The following is a 22,195-nucleotide window of genomic DNA, read 5'->3' as shown; positions in this document are numbered from 1 at the left end:
TTGTAGGAATTATCCTCAGGCTACCATTATCCTCCAGAACTGCCCGGTTTCCTCCAGTTGGCAGGAGCTGCCCCTGGCCCTATGCTCCCGGGTTTGCCTGTGTGTGTCAGCCATGCAGAAGAGCTGTGCTTCCCAAACTTAAAAATAATTTTCCAATCTCATACCAATACTTCTGGAGAGTATAATAAAATATATATAAAATATAATGAAAGTGAAATGCTAGAAAAATGAAATAAAATGAATAAAAATGAAAAAATATAATAAAAATGAAATGCTAGAAACTGCTCTAAAAGTTTCGAAAGCTTAACTCTAATTTCTGTCTCAGCCCTATAGAAGGTCGCAGATAGCACGTGTCCACCAACCTGAGGACCATACTTTTTGAGAAGAATTACCTTGGTGCATTGCTTCTCAAAGTGTAGTCCCAATGATATCTTTTAAATACGCCCTTCCGGTGATAGTAATGCACTTGGTAGTTTGTAAACGGGTGCCTTAGAGGTGTTGGAGGATTAAGCGGTGACTAATCTTTTATGTATGGCTCGATGCCAAGATAAATCCTGCATTTACAGTTTTCTAGGGATTCTTCCATCTTTCTTTAACTTAAAGAATTGTTGAGTATATATAGGAGGAGGTCGTTCTGAGGGTCTGTGTATCATACACAATACTCAGTATGAGAATGGAGAAGGTAGAGGTCTTTGGATTTGAGGCAGTTTGGGAACTGATGCTGTGTGACCTGTTTCTCATTCACCTACATGAGCAGTTCTATTTCCTATGTCCCATATCACTTCACTCCCAGCTCATTGATAGCCTTAAAAAGCTTATTTTATTTTTGACTCAAATTCAGAGAATGAATTTCGAAAAAAAAAAATCCAGATTATCTTTAACTCTGTCTCTAAATTGCATAACCCCATTATCTAAACTTTATCTTGAAAGAGAATTCTCTTTTAACAAACTAGGATTCATAAGTGGATATTTAAAGGCAATAATTCTCAATGCTGAACTTTCCCAGCTTGTATGAAACTTCCTCTTTACACACTACAGTGTCTGTGGTATGTCCTCCTAGACATCTAGAAACAAACAAACCAAAAACTCCTGATCAGATTTCCAAACTGGTTCAAGGTTAAAACTGACCACAATTTAGTTCTTCTTTATCTTAACTAAGGTCTTCCCACTCAGTTCTTTAGTATATAAATGATACTTCTGGTAAAAGATTAACATGACAGAAACAAGCCAATGATTTCTTTTTCTATGCATCTAATAACTCTGACTGCAAAACCTCAGGACTTGGTTCTTGTCCAGGCTCTTCTGCCTTTTTATATAGCCATGCATACATTGCTATATCTGGACCAGTGAACTGTTTTTTTTGGTGTAGGGCCAAGCCTATAAGGCACATGTCCTTTTTGTTCAGCTGTTGTAACTTCCACCCCTGCAAATACTTAAATTTTAGATTGTGGCCTTTCCTATCTCTACCCCTGGTACTGCTGCCTTGACAGGTTGCCGAAGGTTCTGATTGGCCCAAGAAATGGGCAGTGTTACCTCTTTGGTGAGTTTTCAGTGGCTGTAAGATAGAAGCTTAGGGACTTAATATTATTGTTTTGAAAGTTAAATTCATCTCTACTCCAACCTCCAATCTGTTTAACAGCTTTTCACCTTTCTGTATTACCTCTGTCTATGTCTGTTGTTATTTGCAACCTATCCTTAGTTAATTTATAAAGGTAACATGGTTTCAGGAAAAATACAAATGATATTTTTATTTTGTTCTAGAACAGGATGCACTAATTTAAAAAATTCATATGGAAAAATAAGCAGGAATAGTTAATGGTAACTGTAAAAGAAGAACAAAGAGGGACAACTAGCCCTTGCACATAGTAAAAGTGAAGCTTAATAATTTAAACAGTGTGGGACTGGTCCATGAATAGATAGGTCGATAGAAAGATCAGAAATTCTTAAATACGTATGAGAATGTAGCATATGGTACAGGTGACATCTCAAATCAGTGGGGAAAAGATGGAATATTCAATAAATGGTTATGGGACAACTGAGTAGCCATATGGAAAACAAACAAACAAACAAAACCCCCCCAAAAAAAACCCCACCATAGTTGGATCTGTACTTCACATCTTAAACCAGGATAAGTTCCAAAAGATATATGTTGATAATAGCTCACTCTTATTGAGTGTTTACTATATGCTGGACACTGTAGTAATTGATTTACATTTACTAATACGTTTAATCTTCACAACAACCTGAGGAGGTGGTAACCTGTTACCACTTGTAGGTGTGGAAACTGAGGCCTATAGAGTTTAGGTGACTTATACAAGGTCATATAGCTAATAAGTAGTGGATCTGGGATATGAATATAGGCAGTTTGCCTCTAGGGTTTGTGATCTTAACTACTATATGTACTGTTTTTTCATTTAGTTAAATGTAAAAAATGAAATAATTTAAGGATGAGCAAGGGAGAATTCCTTTAGAAAGGAAAGCCTTTTTAACCATGACTTGAAAATCAGAAGACTTAAAAAACTGATAAATTGGATCACAACAAAATAAAAATCTTCTGCAGGCAAAAATTACCGCAAGCAAATTCAAAAGACAAACTGGGGTAAATATTTGCAACTCATATCGTAGGTGAAGGACTAATCTCCCTAATATATAAGAAGCTTCTAGAAGATAATAAGAAAACACCAACATCCATTAGAAAAATAGACAAAGGTTATGAGCAGTTTACAGAAAAGGAAGTATAATTGGCTCTTAAACATATAAAAAGATGCTCAGCTTCATTCATAATGAGGAGAATGCAAGTACCATTTTTCATTCTTCAGACTGGCAAAAATCCAGAAATTTGATGATACACTTTGTTGGTAAATCCTTGAGGGAGAAGACACTCTTGTACATAGCTGGCAAGAATGTAAATTGGCTCAACTCTTATGGAAGGCAATTTGGCCATATCTGTCAAAAATTTAAATGTGTATACCTTTTGACCCAGGAATTCAATTTCTGGGAATTTATCCTACAGATATACTTGCATTCGTGCCAAATGATGACTGTACCAGGTTATTCACTGCAGCTTTTCTTGCAGTAGTCAAAGATTGGAAACAACCCAAACGCCCATCAATAGGGGCTAGTTAAATTAATTATGGTTCATCCTCACAATGGAATATGCAGCTGTAAAAAAGAACATGGAATATCTATATGAATGGGTATGGAGAGATTGCCAAGATATAGTGTTAGGTGAAAAATGCAAGGTCAGAACAGTGTTATATGTTAACTTTTGTGTGAACAGGGAGGATAATAATAATGTTTATGCACAAAGAAACTTTGGAAGGATAGATAAGAAAGTAATGGCCACGGAGAGGGCGATGCAGTGAGCTGATGGTGGAGGGGAGACACAGGTGGGAGACTTGACTCCGTGCTTTTTTTTAACTTTTGGTTCGAGTTAAGTAACTCCACTTTGAAGATGATCTCTTTCTGCTGTTTTTAGTCTAATTGACCACCTTACTATCATCTTTTTTTCATCCCTATTTCAAGTTCTTTTTTTTCCTTTTTAAATTTTGCTCTTTTTCATGTCAAGTTCTGTTTTTCTTCCCCAACTTGCTTTTGTAATCAAAATCCACATTTTGGCGTGATTTAAAAATCTAAATTTAGAGGGTGAAATTGGAATAAGTTAATCCAAATCATTTTACATTTCATAAATATTCATTTTTATTGAAGTGTCAATTGTGGTGGCATCATTTATACAAAGAAAAGATCCTTGGGGACAAATTCCTTCCACTATTATGTAGAAGGCATTATGTGTATTTCTTTTATTTTGAGTGATGTACATAGACTTTTAAAAGAAAATCATGGAAAACAAATTTCCTTTTAGAAAAATTTTCACCAGTGTGTGATTAACTTCTAAATTGTAGGACACAGAGCTATTATCTCTCCTCTTTGCATCCTGTCTAAAGCTCTTTATTTTACTCTCTGTTTCAGAATCCTCAGTACTTTCCTGAAGTCCCTGGGATAAGGGTATTCCATATCTCCCACCATCTGACCCTTACCTTCCCAGCCTTTTTTCCTACTGTGCCCCTATAGAACCCCATCTTCTGGCTAGCATGTGTTTCAGTGTTTTGCCTCTGGAAACATTCATGTGATTTTACCCAAGTGGGTTCCACACGCTAATCTTTTCATTTAGTCATTCATTAAATGTTTATTAAATGCCTGCTTGGGTAAAATATTGTGATTTCCATATATCCTTATCCTGCTCTTCCTCAAAACTTACCCTGCTTGAATTCCCTTTCTCCTATAAACCCATGCCTTTCCTCTCCAACCTAAGCAATCCCTTTCTTCTCTACTAGACAAATAATTTTGAACTATTTTATGAATCCTTCTATCAGATCTTGCATTGCTACTGAGGTGCTTTTTTGCTACCCAGGTTATTAAATCTCTGTCTTATTGTAGTAGGGGTGGGGTGGGTGTGCAGCCGTTATCACGAGACCTTTAGCGCATCAGTTAGAGGTCCCACTCCGCCAACAGTCAGCCTGACAGTGGTCCTCAAGGCAGACAGTGCAGTGAGAGGCCGATCGTGGCCGTTTCCCCGGAGCCCTCCATGCCCTCCGGTCTTGGGGCTGGCGGGTGAGCTGGGGGCTCAGGGACAGGCTGAGGGCTATGTCCCGCAGAGCCCCAGAGTCCATGCCATGGGTGCCTGCTGGCCAGGCCCAGGCCTTGAGGCAGCAGCGAACATCTTCCTCATCCACCTCTGCTACCTAAAGGGGGTGGCTGTCTGCATGGGTGGCAGTCCACGGAGGCCTCAGCGACTGGAGTATACGGACACTGCCATCAAGGTAACAGCTTCAGCCAGCTTCAGCCTCTCTGTTCAAGTTTCAAAAATTGGTCCAGCTGAGATCAGTTGTCTACCCCTAGGAGGTGGCCATAGGTCAGGGTTAAGTTGCAAGGACATTGCACAGCATTACTTCAGGTCCACCTCTGTGGTTGGGCTATTCTCAAAGAAGGGCAGTTGTCATGAGCTGGGAATTCACCTGATGGGTATTTGCTACAAGAGGTATTACATTAATCATACACAAATGATTCTCTCCAGTTTAAATGCAAAGCCTGAGGGCCGGCTGGATCCTGGGCGCCTTGCCCCCCTCAGTGATGACAGCTGGGCCAGGTCTGGGGACCTGGCCCTGAGGGCAACGCCAGCTGAGATCTGACTCTTTAGCCTGGCCTGGGCACTGGCGGGAGGACCCAGACTGGGTGCTGGACAGACGCTCCTGGGCAGGGTAACCGGCCGGCGCAGGGACCCCCCTCCTCTCGGCCAGGGCCTGGACCTCGGAGGGCGAAAGTTGAGCCTTGGGACCTTGCTCTCTCTTGTCAGGACAGAGAATAACAATTTGTTTTGGTGAAGGTTTACAGGAACATCGTGACCTGACGTGACCCAACCTCAGGAGCAAAGGATCTGACACCAAGAAGTTTCACAGCTAACCACGCGCCTCCCTCACCTTTCCTATAAAAAGGCTTTGCTGAAAGCATTCCGGGAGTTCGGGGTTTCTGAAGCATGGGCCGCCTGTCTCCTTGCATGGCCCTGCAGTAAGCCTTTCTCTGCTCCAAACTCTACCGTTTTGGTATTGTTTGGCCTCACTGTGCGTCGGGCACACAGACTTGTGTTTGATAACATTATCTCCCCATATGAGTGTGAGCTCCCCAGAAGGATGTCTGTCCAGAGTGGGGAGCCATGTTTCACTCCTTAAAGGGAGGGACTGGACCATGTTTGATACTTATTTTATCCTGTAGTGTGTAGCACTTCACAAAGGGTACTGCCTGCCTGCATCAGACACTCAGTAATGTTTTGTGGATATTGGGGGAGAATGTGGTTAATGCCTGAAAACAAAGCCCAAGAAGGTGGTTTTTTTATGTGACCATCGTGTGACCAATGGTGACCCAGAGAAACTAGCAAAAACATAATATGTTTTATCCATGGGGTACATATTCTGAATTTTTTTCCCACTAGTGGTGGTGGATTTGTGCTGATTTCAGAATTCCCTCTCAATCACTCTTGTGACCAGTGGTAAACTTTTCGACTGGCCAGGATGAATGATGGGAAGCCCCTTGTCTTCAAATCTCTGAGCAGGGACGTGCTAGGGACCTGCAGCAGCGGTGGGGAAAAGGATGTCATGCTCAGCACAGCCCTTGGGGGGCCCCGTCCTGCTCCCCTCTGGTTCAGGGGACACAGCGAGCCCCTGTATCAGCTGGGGAGGGAGGAGAGTGACGACAGCTGGGTGAGGAGACTCAGCCTGTGACATGGGTCCCAAGAGAGCCAGCAGCCTCCAGGCCCTCAGCAAGGACCAGAGTGAAGGCCTCTTTGCCGAGCTTGGTCTGGCCCCTTCACAGACCCCAGTGGCCTGGGAGCCATCACCCCTGCTGCCTTGGCAGATGACCAGGCCCCTTCTCATACTACAGCAGCTGGCTGTAGCCCCTGCCATCCTGTGCCAGCCCAGATCTCGAACTCTGGCACTGTACGAAAGACTGAATTCTGCAGAAGATGGTTTCAGGGTGTCAGTGTGAGGAAGAAAAGTTGTGGATCTTCTACATCCTGTTCTTTCATCTTTCTTCCCTCATAAGTCTGCAGTTTGTCTGAGAGCATCAGAATATCTAATGTTTTATGAAATAGTAGCATTAGAGTACAAACTACTTCAGGGCAGGATTTTGTCTTATTCTTTGTGTCTGGAACACAGTAGGTTGACAATAAATATTTGCTGAATGACTATAGCATATTATGTTGTGATCTCTTTGATGGGCAGGCCCCTCAAAAACATACCTGTGTTGTGATACAGAATAGATAGTCAATAGCTGTTTGAATGGGCTCTAGGTACTTTCTCCATAAGCATCTTAGCTGTAGACATCTTTGCTGCAAGCATTTTTTGCTGCAGAACTAACTGGCAGTTTTGCTGTGAAAGATGAAATAACTGGTTGACAGTTTTTGGTTTGACAGTTTGGTTTTAACTGGTTGAAATGCGTTAGCATTTCTTCCACTTAGTGACATTATTGATGGCTTTACTGAGCTGACAGATGACAGTGATTTGCCCCAAGAGTAGGTTTTTTAGTTTGAAACACACTGCATTGGAGGAGGAAGAGGCTAAGGACCTCAAAGGTGCAGAGTTGAACCCACGTTTCCCGTAGAACTTTGGAACATCTATCAATGGACATGTGCCAACGTGCTAAGAACACACAACAGAGTGGAGGCTTTCACAAGGCAACACAGAGCTCAGTTACAAATGCGCATGCTAGTGTTTGGAAACTGATACCTCTCTTAATGAAGGAAGAAATTTTAGTGAAAATTTGTCTGATGCTGAACAAGGAAATGAATCAACAAGCAAGAATAAAGTATAGAACGCAATGAATGAAAGACTTGGAAGACGAGTTTTCAGGTACAACCCACAAAGTAAAATCAGTTATTTGGGCAGTATCACCATGAATCTACACTTCTCATGTTTTATTACGTCCTTTTTAATGTCCCTCTTTTATTTTTCATTATTTTATCTTTCAGGGCAAAATTGCCTTACGTCCAATTACTTAACCCAGTGGAAATGTTTGTGGCAAAAATGCATCAGGGGGCTTCCCTGGTGGCACAGTGGTTGAGAGTCCGCCTGCCAGTGCAGGGGACACGGGTTCGTGCCCCGGTCCGGGAAGATCCCACATGCCGTGGAGCGGCTGGGCCCGTAAGCAATGGCTGCTGAGCCTGCGTGTCCCTCCGGAGCCTCTGCTCCGCAGCGGGAGAGGCCACAACAGTGAGAGGCCCGTGTACCGCAAAAAAAAAAAAAAAAAAAAAGCATCAGGCAACATTGTCTCTGGCAAGAATGCTTATGAAAGCACTGGACACGGGTTGAGTAATGGAGAGGAGAATAGCACATTGAAGAAGACAGGAAGGGTGGGCACCTGGGGACTTGGGATTGCCACTGTTTGCTGGTTTCTGTGTTAATAGTCTTTCCTATTATACCGGAAAAATGTGTTACCTACATAGCATTTTGACAGCCAAATGTAAATGTATGTGATAAGGAGTGGGCCATATTTGAAGAATGGAGCATCAGTCCACCCTTGGTACGTGATGGCAGCCTCCTTAGCTGTCACTTCTTCCTTCCTGGAGTTCAGAGCATCAGCCCAGGCTCGGCTGCACAGAGCTGAGTTTTCTCCATGCTGCCCAGACCTTTGGTTACGTCAGATTTCTAGTAGGCCGTGGGTTTGTCATCATGGGGTAGTTCAGTCATTTTAACTTGTGTCTATCTCCTCACCAACTTTTAAGCTAAGAGATGGTGAGAGGTTGGGAGAGTCTGACATCTGCCTTGTCTTTGAATAAGTGGAATTGGCATTTGCTGGCATCACCTCTGTCATTGCCTGCATTTTACTGCTTTACTCTTTGTACTGTCTTCTCCTGGCTGGCTGGCTAGCTTCTTCCCAACCACTCTCATCTGTGCATGGCTTCTGAAAGCTAGATCTCATCTTGCAAAAGTTCCGCTTCCCATTTCCAAATTCTTAGAGGATACGTATGTCCGGCCATAACCCCAAACTCAGTTCTAAGACCAAACTTACCATTTTCCTTTCAAAACACTGGATACATATTTTAATTTCCCCATTTCTGTCGTGGCACTACTCTCCCCCAAACCTTAGCCACATTCATCTTCGATCCTTGCCTCTGTATTTAAACTGCTGCTCTTCCAGTGAGTCTTGATTGTTCCTTGCCTTCTGTATTAGTCAGGGTTTTCCAGAGAAACAGAACAATATATATATTAGTATGAGGGACTGGAGCACATGATTATGGAGGCTGAAAAGTCCAAGATCTGCTGTCTGCAAGCTGGAGGCCCAGGAGAACTGGTGATGTAATGCAGTCCAACCCTGAAAGCTGAGAACCAGGGGAGCCAATGGTGTAAGTTCCAGTCTGAGTCTTAAAGCCTGAGAACAAGGAACATCTGATGGGAGGAGAAGATGGATATTCCAGCTCAGAGTGACTTCCCCATTCTTCCATCTTTTACTTCTAATCCGATTGGATTGAATGAGCACCCCCCCCCCCCATATTGGTGGGATCATCTTCTTTACTCAGTGTACCAACTCAAATGCTAATCTCTTCTGGAAGCACCTTCACAATACACATGGAAATAATGTTTTACCAGCTATCTGGGCATCCTTTAGCCCAGTCAGCTTGGCACAGAAAACTAACCATCACACTTGCCTTGTTCACTGCTTTCAGCCTTCCCAGTCTGTCATGAGCACCACTACCAGGCATCTGTTTAAACCTCAGATTTCTGTCACTGCTAAGAAAACAGCGGTAACTGTGAGATCTGGGTGATGACTTTCTTCATCCTGGGGTTAGAAACATTCTTTGACTTGCCGCTAATCTCAGTGTTCCTGATCTCTGCTTCCACTGCTGAGGCTGACTTCTACTCTTAGTACCTTCCTCTGGGAAGTTTGCTTTTTTCCTCACAGCCCATCTCAATCTTCCTGGGCCTTTCAAGGCTAATCTCAGTTCTTCCCCTTCCATGCTGCCTTTTGGGGACTGTTTCAGCATAGATTGCTCTCAGAACTGGAGGTGGAGCTAGGGCTTTGAGGCCCTGTTTTACACTTTCATTCCAGTGTGTCTTCTTAAGGGATGTAAAGGTTGAGTTCCTTTAATGCATTTGGAGCTCAGAGATTGCCATTGTTCTCCCTTGCGTTTCCTGAACTTCTAACCTGGTTACGGTGCCATGTGGGCATGACCAGAGCTCTTGGATTACAATGGTCAGACTGCTTAGTCTTCTGGTAACTTCCTCTCTGGATGTCCTATCAAAACGTTCGTCCCATTTGGTGAGACACTTGACTACTTTGATCATGATGCTGTTAAAATAAGCTGAGGCATATTAAAACTTTTAAGAGTCTATCTGAGCAAAAACTGATTGGAATTGGGCAGTATCCCATCTAGCTGATAGAAAGGGGCTCTGAGGAGCTGTACAAAATGAAAGATTTTTATAGCCAGAAGGAAGCGGGGACAAGGAAGTTGTACTAGGCAGGGTGGTCATGGCAAGGTTACTTTCCTTTACGGGATGGCAGGAGATTCCTGATTGGTTCTTAAACCGTTTCTCTCTCATTTCTGGGAGACCCAAAACTGTAGCCAAGGTAAATCTTGGTTTGGTGACGTGGGGCTTAGCATAAGTGATTTTATTTGGGGCCTATTTTTTGTTGGTTTTTAAACAATGCCAAATGCTTGATTTTACCTTGACCAGAGACTGCCATAGCCTCTGAACCAGCTGGGATCTCTTCTGTAAGCTGGATCGCTTCTAAAATGTTGAATAAGGTTATTGCCCTTCACAGAGAAAGACATGGTTCCTTACTTTCTGTAGGACTTCTGTACCATTTCATGTGAGCATATCCACAGAGTTTCAGAGCAGGGTATATTTCTGATCCACTAGCTTGTTGAATAAGTGTGTTAAATTTACGTTATAATACAGCAAAGACTGGTAATAGTGAAACTGGAAGAAATGTAGAGTTACAATATGTTTTGATGACTATATTATCATTACATTTTTAAAAAATGAGGAATGAAATTCAGAAACATTGAATGTCTTCCCAGAGCATGTATATAAAATGAATTCTTTTGAAAATATTACCATGGTAAGGTAATAACATTAGTGTTGAATTTTCCTCTGGAACGTTTTCATATTTTAGCTTTAATTTTTTTTTTTTTAATTTGTAGTTTACTCTTAGGTAATTTATAGTTTGCTTAGGTCAAACACAATGTGAAAAATTAAAAAGCGTTGTTCACACGAGGCCAAAAATTATTCTTTGGCCAACTGAAGAAAATTTGATATTTTAACAGACGTACTGTAGTTAGCAGATGAAAAGAAAACCACGTTAGGGTTTGCCAAATGAATCAGCCAGCTTTCAGAGTCCCGGAGAAAGCACTGCATGGCTGCAAACCTCCATTTCCTCATCCCTTCTTAAGAACCAATTCATGAAGAGCTACGTCATCTAGCAGGAAGCCCAATGTAACAACTCCTGCTTGGTCCCTGGGGTTCCTGGCCCACCACTTAGCATTCCTCGCACACCGAGCTGTGTGCACTGGCACGAAGCAGCCACACGGAGCTGCCCGCTCCCCCCACCGAGGCTGCAGCCGGCCTGATAACAGCCCTGCTCACCAGCTCACCAGGGTCTCTCCCTGACAACCGGAGGCAGGTTGCCGGGAAACCACATCCCTCCAAGAGGAGACCCTGCACCCAACTGCCTCTGCATGTAAAAGAGGTTGGAGGAGCCCCTTGCAGATAACTTTATTTTCAGAAATTAAAAAAAATTTTTTTTCTTTTTCAGGATGATGCTCATCCTAAGAAGTGCTGTGGATTTATTTTGATAAATGGAATAAAAGGGAATAATTATTTTCTGGAGAAAATTAGGTGTTGGATGAGTAAGATTATATAGCTGTTTGCTGCAGTAGTTTGGGGGAAACATATAGGAATAAGCTATATAAATTTAAATACGAATTTCCAGGGGCAAGATATGAACCAGGGGATTTATATGAATATGATGGAACTTAAGCTTTAACTATTTTGGTTCATTGAAAGCCCGATGATTTTTTTTTTCAGAATAAGGAGATTGATTAAAGAGCTGAAACCTAGGTTTTTTTTTCTGTGTATGTTTGCTTTGGAACTTGTAGGATGGTTGATAAACTAAATTGATATAATTAATAAAATGAAGATTCTCTACTGTTTACTCTCTTAGAAAGGAACCAAGGGGTCTTTGCTCTCAGCCTCTGGTTTCTCTTCCCAGGAAGTCTGTAATAGGCTATTCTCGCTGGTCCTACCCCCAGTCTTGAGATGGCTTCTCTTTGCTTCAGGGCCTTTATTACTTAAACCTTAATTTTTTTTTTTTTTTTTTGCGGTACGCGGGCCTGTCACTGCCGTGGCCTCTCCCGCCGCAGAGCACAGGCTCCGGACGTGCAGGCCCAGCGGCCACGGCTCACGGGCCCAGCCGTTCCACGGCACGTGGGATCTTCCCGGACTGGGGCATGAACCCGCGCCCCCTGCATCGGCAGGCGGACTCCCAACCACTGTGCCACCAGGGAAGCCCAAACCTTAAATTTTTATTCATATTTTTGCTCAAAGTTTGATCTGTAAGTTTTTAATCATTTTTATCCTCTTCTCCCAACTTCCCAAGTAACCACTGTCCAAAACCAAGAGAGCATTCTTCAGTGCCTTTCTCCATATCCATAAAATGATATGTAAACACTCACATTATTTATTGTTGGTATTTTATAAAAATGAATCAACTTATATTCTCTGTATCTCACTTTTCTCACTTAATAGTACATTATGGAAATATCTCCAAGTCAGCTGGTATATCTTAACATGTTCTTTTTAACAATATTAATAGGCTTAATTTTTTGGAGCAGTTTAAGGTTTACAGAGAAATTGAGTGAAAAGTACAGAGAGTTCCCATATACACACGCCCCTCCTCCCCAAGTTTCCCCTGTTGTTAACATTTTGCTTTAGATGGTACATGTTACAATTGATGAGCCGATATCAATACATAATTATTAACTAGTCCATACTTTACATTAGGGTTCATTCTATGTGTTTTGACAAAATGACAGGTATCCGCTGTTACAGTATCATACAGAGTAGTTTCACTCACCTGAAGATCCGTGTGTTTCACCTAGTCTTCCCTCCTCCCTGATGAACCCCTGGCAACCACTGATCTTTTTACTGTTTCCATAATTTTGCCTTTTCAAAAATATCATATAGTTGGAATCATATAGTATGCAGCCATTTCAGGTTGGCTTCCTTCACTTAGCAGTAAGCATTTAGGGTTCCTCCATATCTTGATAGCTCATTTCTTTTCAGTGCTGAATAATACTCCGTTGTATGGATTTATCACATTTTGTTTATCCATTCACCAGTTGAAGAGCATCTTGGTTGCTTCCAAGTTTCGGCAGTTATGAGGAAAGTTACTGTAAACATTCTTATATAGGTTTTCGTGTGAACATAAGTTTTTAACTCCTTTGGGTGAATACCACAGACCACAATTGCTGGATCATATGGTAAGAGTATGTTTAGTTTTGTAAGAAACTGCCAGACTGTGTTCCAGAGTGGACCATTTCCCCATTCTCGTCAGCAGTGAATAAGATTCCTGTTGATTCACATCCTTGTCAGTATTTGGTTTAGTCAGTGTTTTAAATTTTAGCCATTCTAAAGGTATGAAGTGGTATTTCATTGTTGTTTTAATTTGCAATTCCTTAATGACATATGATGGACATCTTTGCACATGCTTATTTATCATCTGTATATCTTCTTTGGTGAAGTATCTGTTTATGTCTTTTGCCTACTTTTTAATTGGATTTTTAATTTTCTTACTGTTGAGTTTTAAGAGTTCTTTTTATATTTTGGATAGCAGTCCTTTATCAGATATGTATTTTGCAAATATTTTCTTCCAGACTGTGGCCTGTCTTCTTATACTCTTGACAGTGTCTTTTGCAGAGCAGACATTTTAAATTTTAATGAAGCCCAGCTTATCAATTTTTTCTTTCATGGATCACAGTTTTGGTGTAGTATCTAAAAATTCATTTCCGAATCTAAGGTCACTGGTATTTTCTCATGTTACTTTCTAGAAGCTTTATAGATTTGCATTTTAAATTTTGAGTTAATTTTTGTGAAAGATGTAAGGTCTGGGTCTAGATGATTATTATTATTATTTTTTTGCATGTGAACGTCCAGTTGTTCAAGCACCATTTTCAAAAGGCTGTCTTTGTTCCATTGCATTGGCTTTCCTCCCTTGTCAAAGGTCAGTTGACTATATTTGTGATTGTTTCTGGGCTCTTTATTCTGTTCTGTTGATCCATTTGTCTGTTCTTTCACCATTTCCACACTGTCTTGATTATGGTAGTTTTATGGTAAGTCTTGAACTTGGGTAGGATCAGTCCTCTGTCATTGTTCTTCTTCAATATTGTGTTGGCAGCTCTGGCTCTTTTGCCTCCATATGAACTTTAGAATCATTTTGTCCATATCCACGAAATAACTTGCTGGGACTTCGATTGGGATAGTGTTGAATCTATAGATCAAGCTGGGAAGACCTGACATCTTGGCAATATTGAGTCTTCCTATCCAGGTGCATGGAATATCTCTACGTTTATTTAGATAGTCTTTGATTTCTTTCATCAGAATTTTGTGGTTTTCCCATATAGATCTTATACATATTTTGTTAGATTTAAACCTCAGTATTTAATTTCCTTTAGTGCTAATGTTAATGGTATTATGTTTTTAAATTTCAAATTTCGGTTGTTCACTGTTGGCATATAAGACAACATTTAACTATAGTATATTAACCTTATATCCTGTAACCTTACTATAATTGCATATTAATTCTAGGATTTTTTTTTTCAATTCATTGAGATTTTCTACATAGACAACCATGTCATCTGCAAACAAAGACATCTTTATTTCTTTTTCCCAATCTGTATACCTTTTATTTCCTTTTCTTATTGGCATTAGCTAGTACTTCCAGTATGATGTTGAATAGGAGTGGTGAGAGGGGACATCCTTGCCTTATTCCTGATCTTAGTGGTAAAGCATCTAGTTTCTCACCATTAATTATCATGTTAATATAGGTTTTTTGTACATGTTCTTTATCAGGTTGGGGAAGTTCCCCACTATGCTTAGTTTGCTGAAATTTAATATGTTGTTTTTAATGGTTGCATAATAGCTCATGGTATGTATGTACCACAGCTTACTAAAATAAACAAAGCTAATCTTTTTATCAGTTATTAAGGGTTTGGCTCCAGTAGTGCTGTAGATATGTTTATTAATCATGATATGTGATACACGTACTGTAAGCACTTATGAATACCTTCCCTGTAAATCTAGCCAAAGGAGATAAAGTTGGTGCCCGGTTATGCAGTGCCTCAAAGCCAATGTAAGTAAGGAGTTTGGATCAGAATGGAAAATGGGAAAAATGTAGGTTCTGCGGTGATGCATACTCTGGGGGGACATCAGAGGTTCAGACACACAGATGCTTACTGTCTGTCTATGAAGTATAAGCATCCTGTGGGTCTTGGATTCTTGCTAATACAATTTGGATTGGTTTCTAGATACAGCTGGGCAGCCAGGTTGTGGAATTGTTTATTCTGAGAACTTAAAGGTCAGTTTGCATCTAGAGTTATGACCTGGTTACGTTTAATGAACTGGACTAGAAAGTTTTATACCTTTACTATAAACCAGAGCTTGGCAGAATATGGTCTGTGGGTCAAATTTGGCCTATAGTCTGTTTTTTAAAAATTAACCTTTTTATTTTGAGATAATTATAGATTCATGTACCGTTGTAAAAAATAATACAGAGAGATTCTGTGTACCTTTTACCCAGTTTCCCCAGTGGTAACATCTTGGAAATCTGTTGTGCACAATTAAGATATTGACAGTGATAGAGTCAATATACAGAACAGTTTTGTCACCACAAGGATCCCCTGTGTTGCCCCTTTATAGCCACTCCCACCTCCTTCCTTCCCTCCCCACCCCCCATCCCTAATACCTGGCAACCACTAATCTATTCTCCATGTCTATAATTTTATCATATCAAGAATGCTATATAAATGGAATCATACAGCATGTAACTTTTTGGGGTTGCTTTTTCAGTCAACATAATTCCCTAGAGGTTTGTTGAAGTTGTTGCACGTGTCAGTGTCAATACTTTGTTCCCTTTTATTGCAGAGTAGTATCCCAGGGTATGAATGTACCACAGTTTGTGTAACCATTCACCTACTGAAAGACATCTGGATTGTTTCCAATTTTTGGCTATTATGAATAAATCTGTTATGAACATTTGTGTACAGTTTTTTTATGTGAACATAGTTTTCATTTCTCTGAGATCAAGGCCCAAGAGTGCAATTGCTGTATCATATGGTAGTCACATGTTTAGTTTTATAAGAAAATGCCAGAATATTTTTCCAGAGTGGTTGTACCATTTTACATTCCCATCAGCAGTGTCTGAGTGATTCTGTCTGTTCATCCTTGCCAGCATTTGGTCACCAGTTTTTATTTTAGCCATTCTGATAGGTGTGTAGTGATATCTCATCATGGTTAAAATTTTTATTTCCCTCAAGGCTAATGATGTTGAACACCTTTTCATGCGCTTTCATGTCATTTGTGTATCCTCTTCAACGAAATGTCTTGGTAAAATGTTAGACATTTCTATTTGGATTATTTGCCCTTTTACTGATCATTTTTTAAAGTTCTTTATATATTCTAAGTATTAGTTCTTTGTCAGATACGTGGCTTGCAAATATTTTTTCCTAGCCTGTAGCTTGTTTTTTAATCTTCTTAGTAGAGCCTTTGCAGAGTAAAAGTTTTCAATTTTGATGAGTTCCAATTTATCAGTTCTTCCTTTTATGGATTGTGCTTTTGGTTTTAAGCCTAAGAACTCTTTGCCTAGCCTGATCCCAAAGATTTTCTCCTATTTTTTTCTGAAAGTTTTACGGTTTTACATTTTACATGTGAGTCTGTGATACATTTTGAGTTAATTTTTTTTAAAGTTTGAGATTTAGTTCGAGGTTCCTTTTTGTGTTTTTTGGCCTATGGATATCTAATTGCTGAAGCACCATTTGTTGAAATCCTGTGCTCCAAACCTTAGGGGAAAAGCCTTCAGTCCTTCATTGTTAAGTGTGATGTTAGCTGTAGATTTTTTGCAGATGCTCATTATTGTAATTCCCCTCTATTCCTAACTTGATGAGAGTTTTATTATAAATGAGTCTTCCACAACCCGTTTTTGTAAATAAATTTTTATTGGGACATAGGCATGCTTATTGGTTCATCTGCTGTCTATGTCTGCTTTCACAGTACAATACCGGAACTGAGTATTTGTGACAGGAATCATGTGACCCTCTAAGCCTAAAATATCTATTATCTGGCCTTTTATAGAAAAGGTTTTCTGACTGCTGCTATAGTTTCACGACATCTTTCTTTTGGTTCCTCCTGTCTCTTGATATTGTAAGGTGGTTACAAACTCTTAATTACTCTACACATGTATCTTCAATTGCCCAAAACTTAGACCCTGAGTTGTTGGCAGTGCCCACCTCAAAAGAAAGCAGAGTATGGATGTGTGTAGATCTGGCTGACTTCCAAAGGGCTTCCCTACTGTAACGTGTCTGTATTTCTATCAGCAGTAGTATTTTGGGTAGTTCTTACCTGCTAACTACTGTTAACTCCTTACCTTGACCATCCACCTGAACAAATTACTTGCGTTGCACTGGCCCTTCTTTCCTGCCCAGATTCCCTGACTCTTGCTGTATGTTGTCTGCATTGCTGTGTTTTGAGAATGTTTACACGATGGGATGATCCATGACCTTAGTGATCTCTAAAGGGTCCAGTGGAGTGTGACATTCTAAACTCAGTGACTCTTTACATTGTAGATACATATTTATTACGTTTCATTTTTCTAAGGGAGTTTTAAAGTTTTGACAAGTTATTGCTTTGGTTGAAAATGAGGACCTGGATAAACGATGACCTGAGTCCTTAAGTTAGGAAATAAGCGAATATGTTCCTTTGATCACTGAAAGGTAAACCACTGTGGTTTTGCACTTATTGATTATTAATCCTGCATCTCTGCATACACGTTTTGGTCTAGCTTCGTTCATCTACTCTCTCTAGAACATGCCTTGACCAATAATATCAATACCTCTGTTTCTTCTCTTCACCAAGCTTCCTTTTACCTGTTACCACCTCTGCTCTCAGCAGTGTCTTCTCTTACGCCCCAACACATTTGACCCTCATCTCTTAGAACCTTGAGCATTTTTTTCTTTACTATTCATTGGGTTTGCAGTCTTATTCTTTGAAGACATCTTATATTGTTGTCTTATTGTTTAACTTTATAATACTGATTTAACTTTATATACTTCTCTATAATGGCATTTTAAGTTTAGTGAGGGCTTATTTACTTATTCATATAAGTAGTATACAAATTTGTATAAGTAGTTTATTTGTAAAGCTCTACGCCTGTGCATGTTTATGTTACACATTAGTTATTAGTTAAATGAATGAAAGAATGATTGAGCTAATATTCTGTGTAGTATTAAGTTTGGAAGTTGTCTGTTCAATAAAATCCTTTTAGTATAGTACAGGTCAATAGATAGTAATATTAATGAATCTCAATAAATGGATGTTCTGTTTTTAACTTACCTTCCAGCACAAACTATCCATCTTTAGAAATTTGATTATGACCGCTTGTGAGAACCCAGTGGCTGACTTTCGTAATAGTTGTTAGAGGAGAGCCGAGCTCTTAGCTGCTACATTGTGATTTGTGTTTAATGTTTATGGCAGAGAAGTCTCTCTGCAAATGTGTAAACATATTGGTGGGTGAAGGAAATGGTTCCCAGTGTGACAGAGGAAATATCTTAAAAAGACCTGATGTCATCTGCACTTTTCCCAAGGTTGTGTTTACATAAAAAGGCATTGTTTTATGTTCTAGAATCAAGAGATGATTTTATGATTTAACAAGTTCCACTAAGAGCTTTTGTAAGGTTATCAGTACCAGCATAACTACTATAGAGTTCACATAGCAATATTAGTCTCTGGATTTATTGAGTTTGCAGCATTCCTTTAGTATCATTCATATTTTTCTGCCGGGGGTAGAAAAATCCTCTCTTGACTTAATACCAAGATACGGAAACTCATTTACGCTTCAGCGTATGGTGCTGGGAAATGAACGCATGTTTACCATCTCTCTCTACGGGACCATTCATGACCATAGGTAGATGTTTGCCACCTCACTCTCAATAGGCAGTATTCAGAAATGTATTCGTTAGTGAGGGACGAGTTGGTTGGGTGGAAAGCACAGGCATTTAACTTTTAGACAGTGACTCTGAACTTCACTTCATGTGCTTACCAGCTGTGTGACCTTGAACAGATTTGCCTCAGTTTTCTCATTTGTAAAACGGAAACAGCGACACCTGCCTCAAATGGGTGTTTCTGGGAATAGATGAAATCATGGGGAAAGAGCCAGTGTGATGCCCGGCTCTCGACAGATGCACAGAATGCTTCATTCGCAGTATGATGTTCCAGTGGGGATGTTTGGGGAACAGCTTCCTGCTGTGTTGTTGCCCCTGTTCTGTAACAGTGGCTGGTGGCTGTGTCTTATCAGCATGCTCACCAAAAGAGCTGTGGTGTGGGTCAGGGAGGCTACCCGGCCACAGGCTCATCGTGACCCCAAACTCAACTTCATTTCCTTTCCTGGGCCAGCCTTCCTTTCAGAAGGATTGGCCCTGGATCCACCTGTGAGGCAGGGAGGTTGATCATTACTTAAGGCCATACTCCTCTCAGAGGACTTTGGGTGGCCAGCACGGGTGTGCGTGTACTCAGCCTCCACCCCCCACTCCCTGGAGATGCATCCTTCCTGACTGCCCGCTCCAGTCTCTCACAGGTGAACTGCTTTCTGGTTGATGAGCTCCCTGTCAGTAGAAGAGTTCGAGCAGAGCCTGGGTGATCCATTTATTTATTGGGCTGCACCGCACAGCATGTGGGATCTTAATTCCCAGACCAGGGGTCAAACCCATGCCCCCTGCCTTGAAAGTGCAGAGTCTTAACCACTGGACCGCCAGGGAAGTTTTTTTTTGTTTTTTTTTTAATTGAAGTATAGTTGATTTACAATGTTGTATTAGTTTCTGGTGTATGGCATGGGTGATTCTTTATTGGAGTGTTTGTGGAACCCTTGGCAACAGTGGTGGCTGCAGTTGTTGCTGTTAGAGTGCCTCGCAGCTCTGTGTTCCCTTTTCCAGAGTCCAGCGCCTTTCCCCAGGGTGTCTCCACACAGCTGCCACGAAGTACGCAGCATCAGCAGGAGAGACAAGAGGGTCTTGGGATGGAGTGTGGTGGAATCCGAACACTTGAGAGCAGAGGAAGAAGAGCCACTAAGGATTCATTGAAAAGGTTGTTAGAAAAGAGAAAGGAGTACTCAAGAAACCAAGAGGGCAGAGACTATGGAGAAGACAGGGATAGTCAGCCATAACCACTGGCTTTCGTGGGAGTGGGGACAGGAGGGCAGAAGCTGGGGACTGGGGTTCGGTGGTTAGGAAGTGGAGACTAGAACGGATTCCATCTTCTCTTTCAGCAAGGCTGGCTGGAGTGGAAAGAAAATAGGACAACAGTTAAGTTCAAAAGGGAGGTAATTTTAAAAGATAGGAGTGACTCAAGAATGCATATATTCTAAAGGGGGAAGATATGGGAGGATGTTAGAGAAATGATGTCCACTTAAATTTGTGCTGCTTTTTGTCATTTTACATGTGGCTTCTTCTTCACTACCAGTCCTCTTTTGTTTTTTTATTTCATGGTTATTTTCCTGCTTCCTCTTCCTTCCTTACTCCCTCCATCCCTCCCTCTTTCCCCCTCTTTTCGTCTCCTCCTCTCTCCCCTTTTGAGATTTGTCTGTTAATGGATTTCTTACAACCCTGTCCTTTTAGATATCACGAGTACCACAAGGGGTCTGGGTATGGTGCCTTCTTATTGTCCATTTAAGAAGAAACTCGTGTTGTCCATTGGGCCCAGTCCTCCCTCTTCAGCTTTGTGTTAATCCTTCCTAATGCTCTTTACGTTGTTACTGCATGATTTGCGTATCAAGCCACATCTCAGGGCATTGTATTTCCCCTGTGTTGTTACTAAGTTTTTCACTTTCATGCTTAGTTCTTTGAAGGTTTTGGGATGCAAGCCCAACCAGTTTTTATCAAGAACGGTGGCACAGTGCACTGTGCAGAATAGTTTTTTGATTTAGAACTGATACAAGGCCAATGTGGGAAAAGTTAGTTACTGCTTTCCAGTAAGTATTTTGTAACTGTCCTCTTTGGAGGGGAAGAGGTGAGTGCAATGAAGATGCCCCTCCGTCCTCCTTCCTTCTCCTCCTCCTCTTGTCAGCCAGCATGATATTGAGTGTAATAAGCCATGTTGGAGACAGCATGGAGAAGCCGTAACATGAGAGATGCTGTGTATGGGCAGTCTTTATAGGCATATGCTACATACACCTGGTGCCCTGGGTGAGAGTGATAGGGTGGGTGATGTATGCTCACCAGGGGTCATCTCCCCCACGCCCTTGTCGAGGAGCTGCTTCAGCCCCCTTCACAGGGCTCCTGCCAGACCTAGACTGTCTACTGTGACTGCCCTGGCACTGCTGGTTCCTTGGGGTAGGATCTGACCTTCCCAGGGCTTGGGTGCCTCTCCTCTAGGGACAGGAGCTGGAAACTGCAATTATGGAGCTGACTGGGAAGCCCACCCTGCCACAGGGCCCTGGGAGGCTGTAGATTTGCTTCTCCGTGGCCTCGCCCACAGACTTTGAGCATTTCCCTCCAGGCATGTGGCATGTATACATTTAGGTTTTGAGAACCAGATGAGTGGTAGAACCTGATTCAGCAATCTGGTCTGGTTCTTCTTCTTCTTTTTTTTCTAGAAAAATAAAGCTCTCTATTAAAGTAGCATCACTAGTTAGAGCATTCCTGACTAGAAGAGATGATATTTGCAGAGATCCAAGCTCCTGGTATAAACTGACAGCTTTGTTGTTAAGCCCAACTATTATCGAGTATAGCATCGTAAAAGCTTGACCCTTTCTTTTTTCCTACTTCAAGGAAAACTTTTACTAGTCTTCTATATTTTGCATTTCTGAAGTTAATAATCACAGGGTTTATGGCTTATAGCGTGACTCCCACGAGCCAGTTAAAGCTTTTCTCGTATGGCCACTTTTGTTCTGCTCACCAAATCCAAGGTGAGAAGCCACTGCAGCCCCTCGGAGTGACCACTGAAGGTAGGCTCATGCTTTTGGGGTTTTGGCTATGCCACTAATTCGCTGTGTAACTTTGGGCAATTTACTTACCTTCTCTGGCCGCACATTGGCTTATCTATAAACAGGGCTTGGAAGCAAAGTTCCTGGAGGTTCTTTTCCATTCATGCAAAGACTTAAAGTGCTTTCTTTGCATTATGCTTACGATTTCCTCTCTTACCTTCAGAATTAATCTCCTTCCTCAGAAGCTTGTTAACTCCAGCTCTGGGCCCTGCATCTTTCTTGCATAGTTGTACTTGCATTTTGCCCCTCTTCTCTTCTGTTCTTTTTTCCCCTTGAGGAAAAGGCAGAGAAAAGGAGAGAAAATGGAGGCATGCAACATGGTTGAAAATACAGTTACAATGTTTCCTGATAGCCTCATTCTCAATCTAGAGGAAGTTACTTTGGCAACTGTGAATCC

The 22,195-nt window shown here is 41.2% G+C and overlaps 1 protein-coding gene across 3 annotated transcripts in view; it reads left to right on the top strand.

Annotated features, from left to right (window-relative positions):
* MSRA (methionine sulfoxide reductase A) overlaps nt 1-22,195 on the top strand; it is a 370,269-nt gene that overhangs the window by 790 nt on the left and 347,284 nt on the right. The window lies entirely within an intron of this gene.

This window comes from Tursiops truncatus, chromosome 6, assembly GCF_011762595.2.
Source record: "Tursiops truncatus isolate mTurTru1 chromosome 6, mTurTru1.mat.Y, whole genome shotgun sequence".
Taxonomy (NCBI): Eukaryota; Metazoa; Chordata; class Mammalia; order Artiodactyla; family Delphinidae; genus Tursiops; species Tursiops truncatus.
Note: the sequence above shows the minus strand (reverse complement) of the source record. Positions and strands in the feature narration are given on the sequence as shown.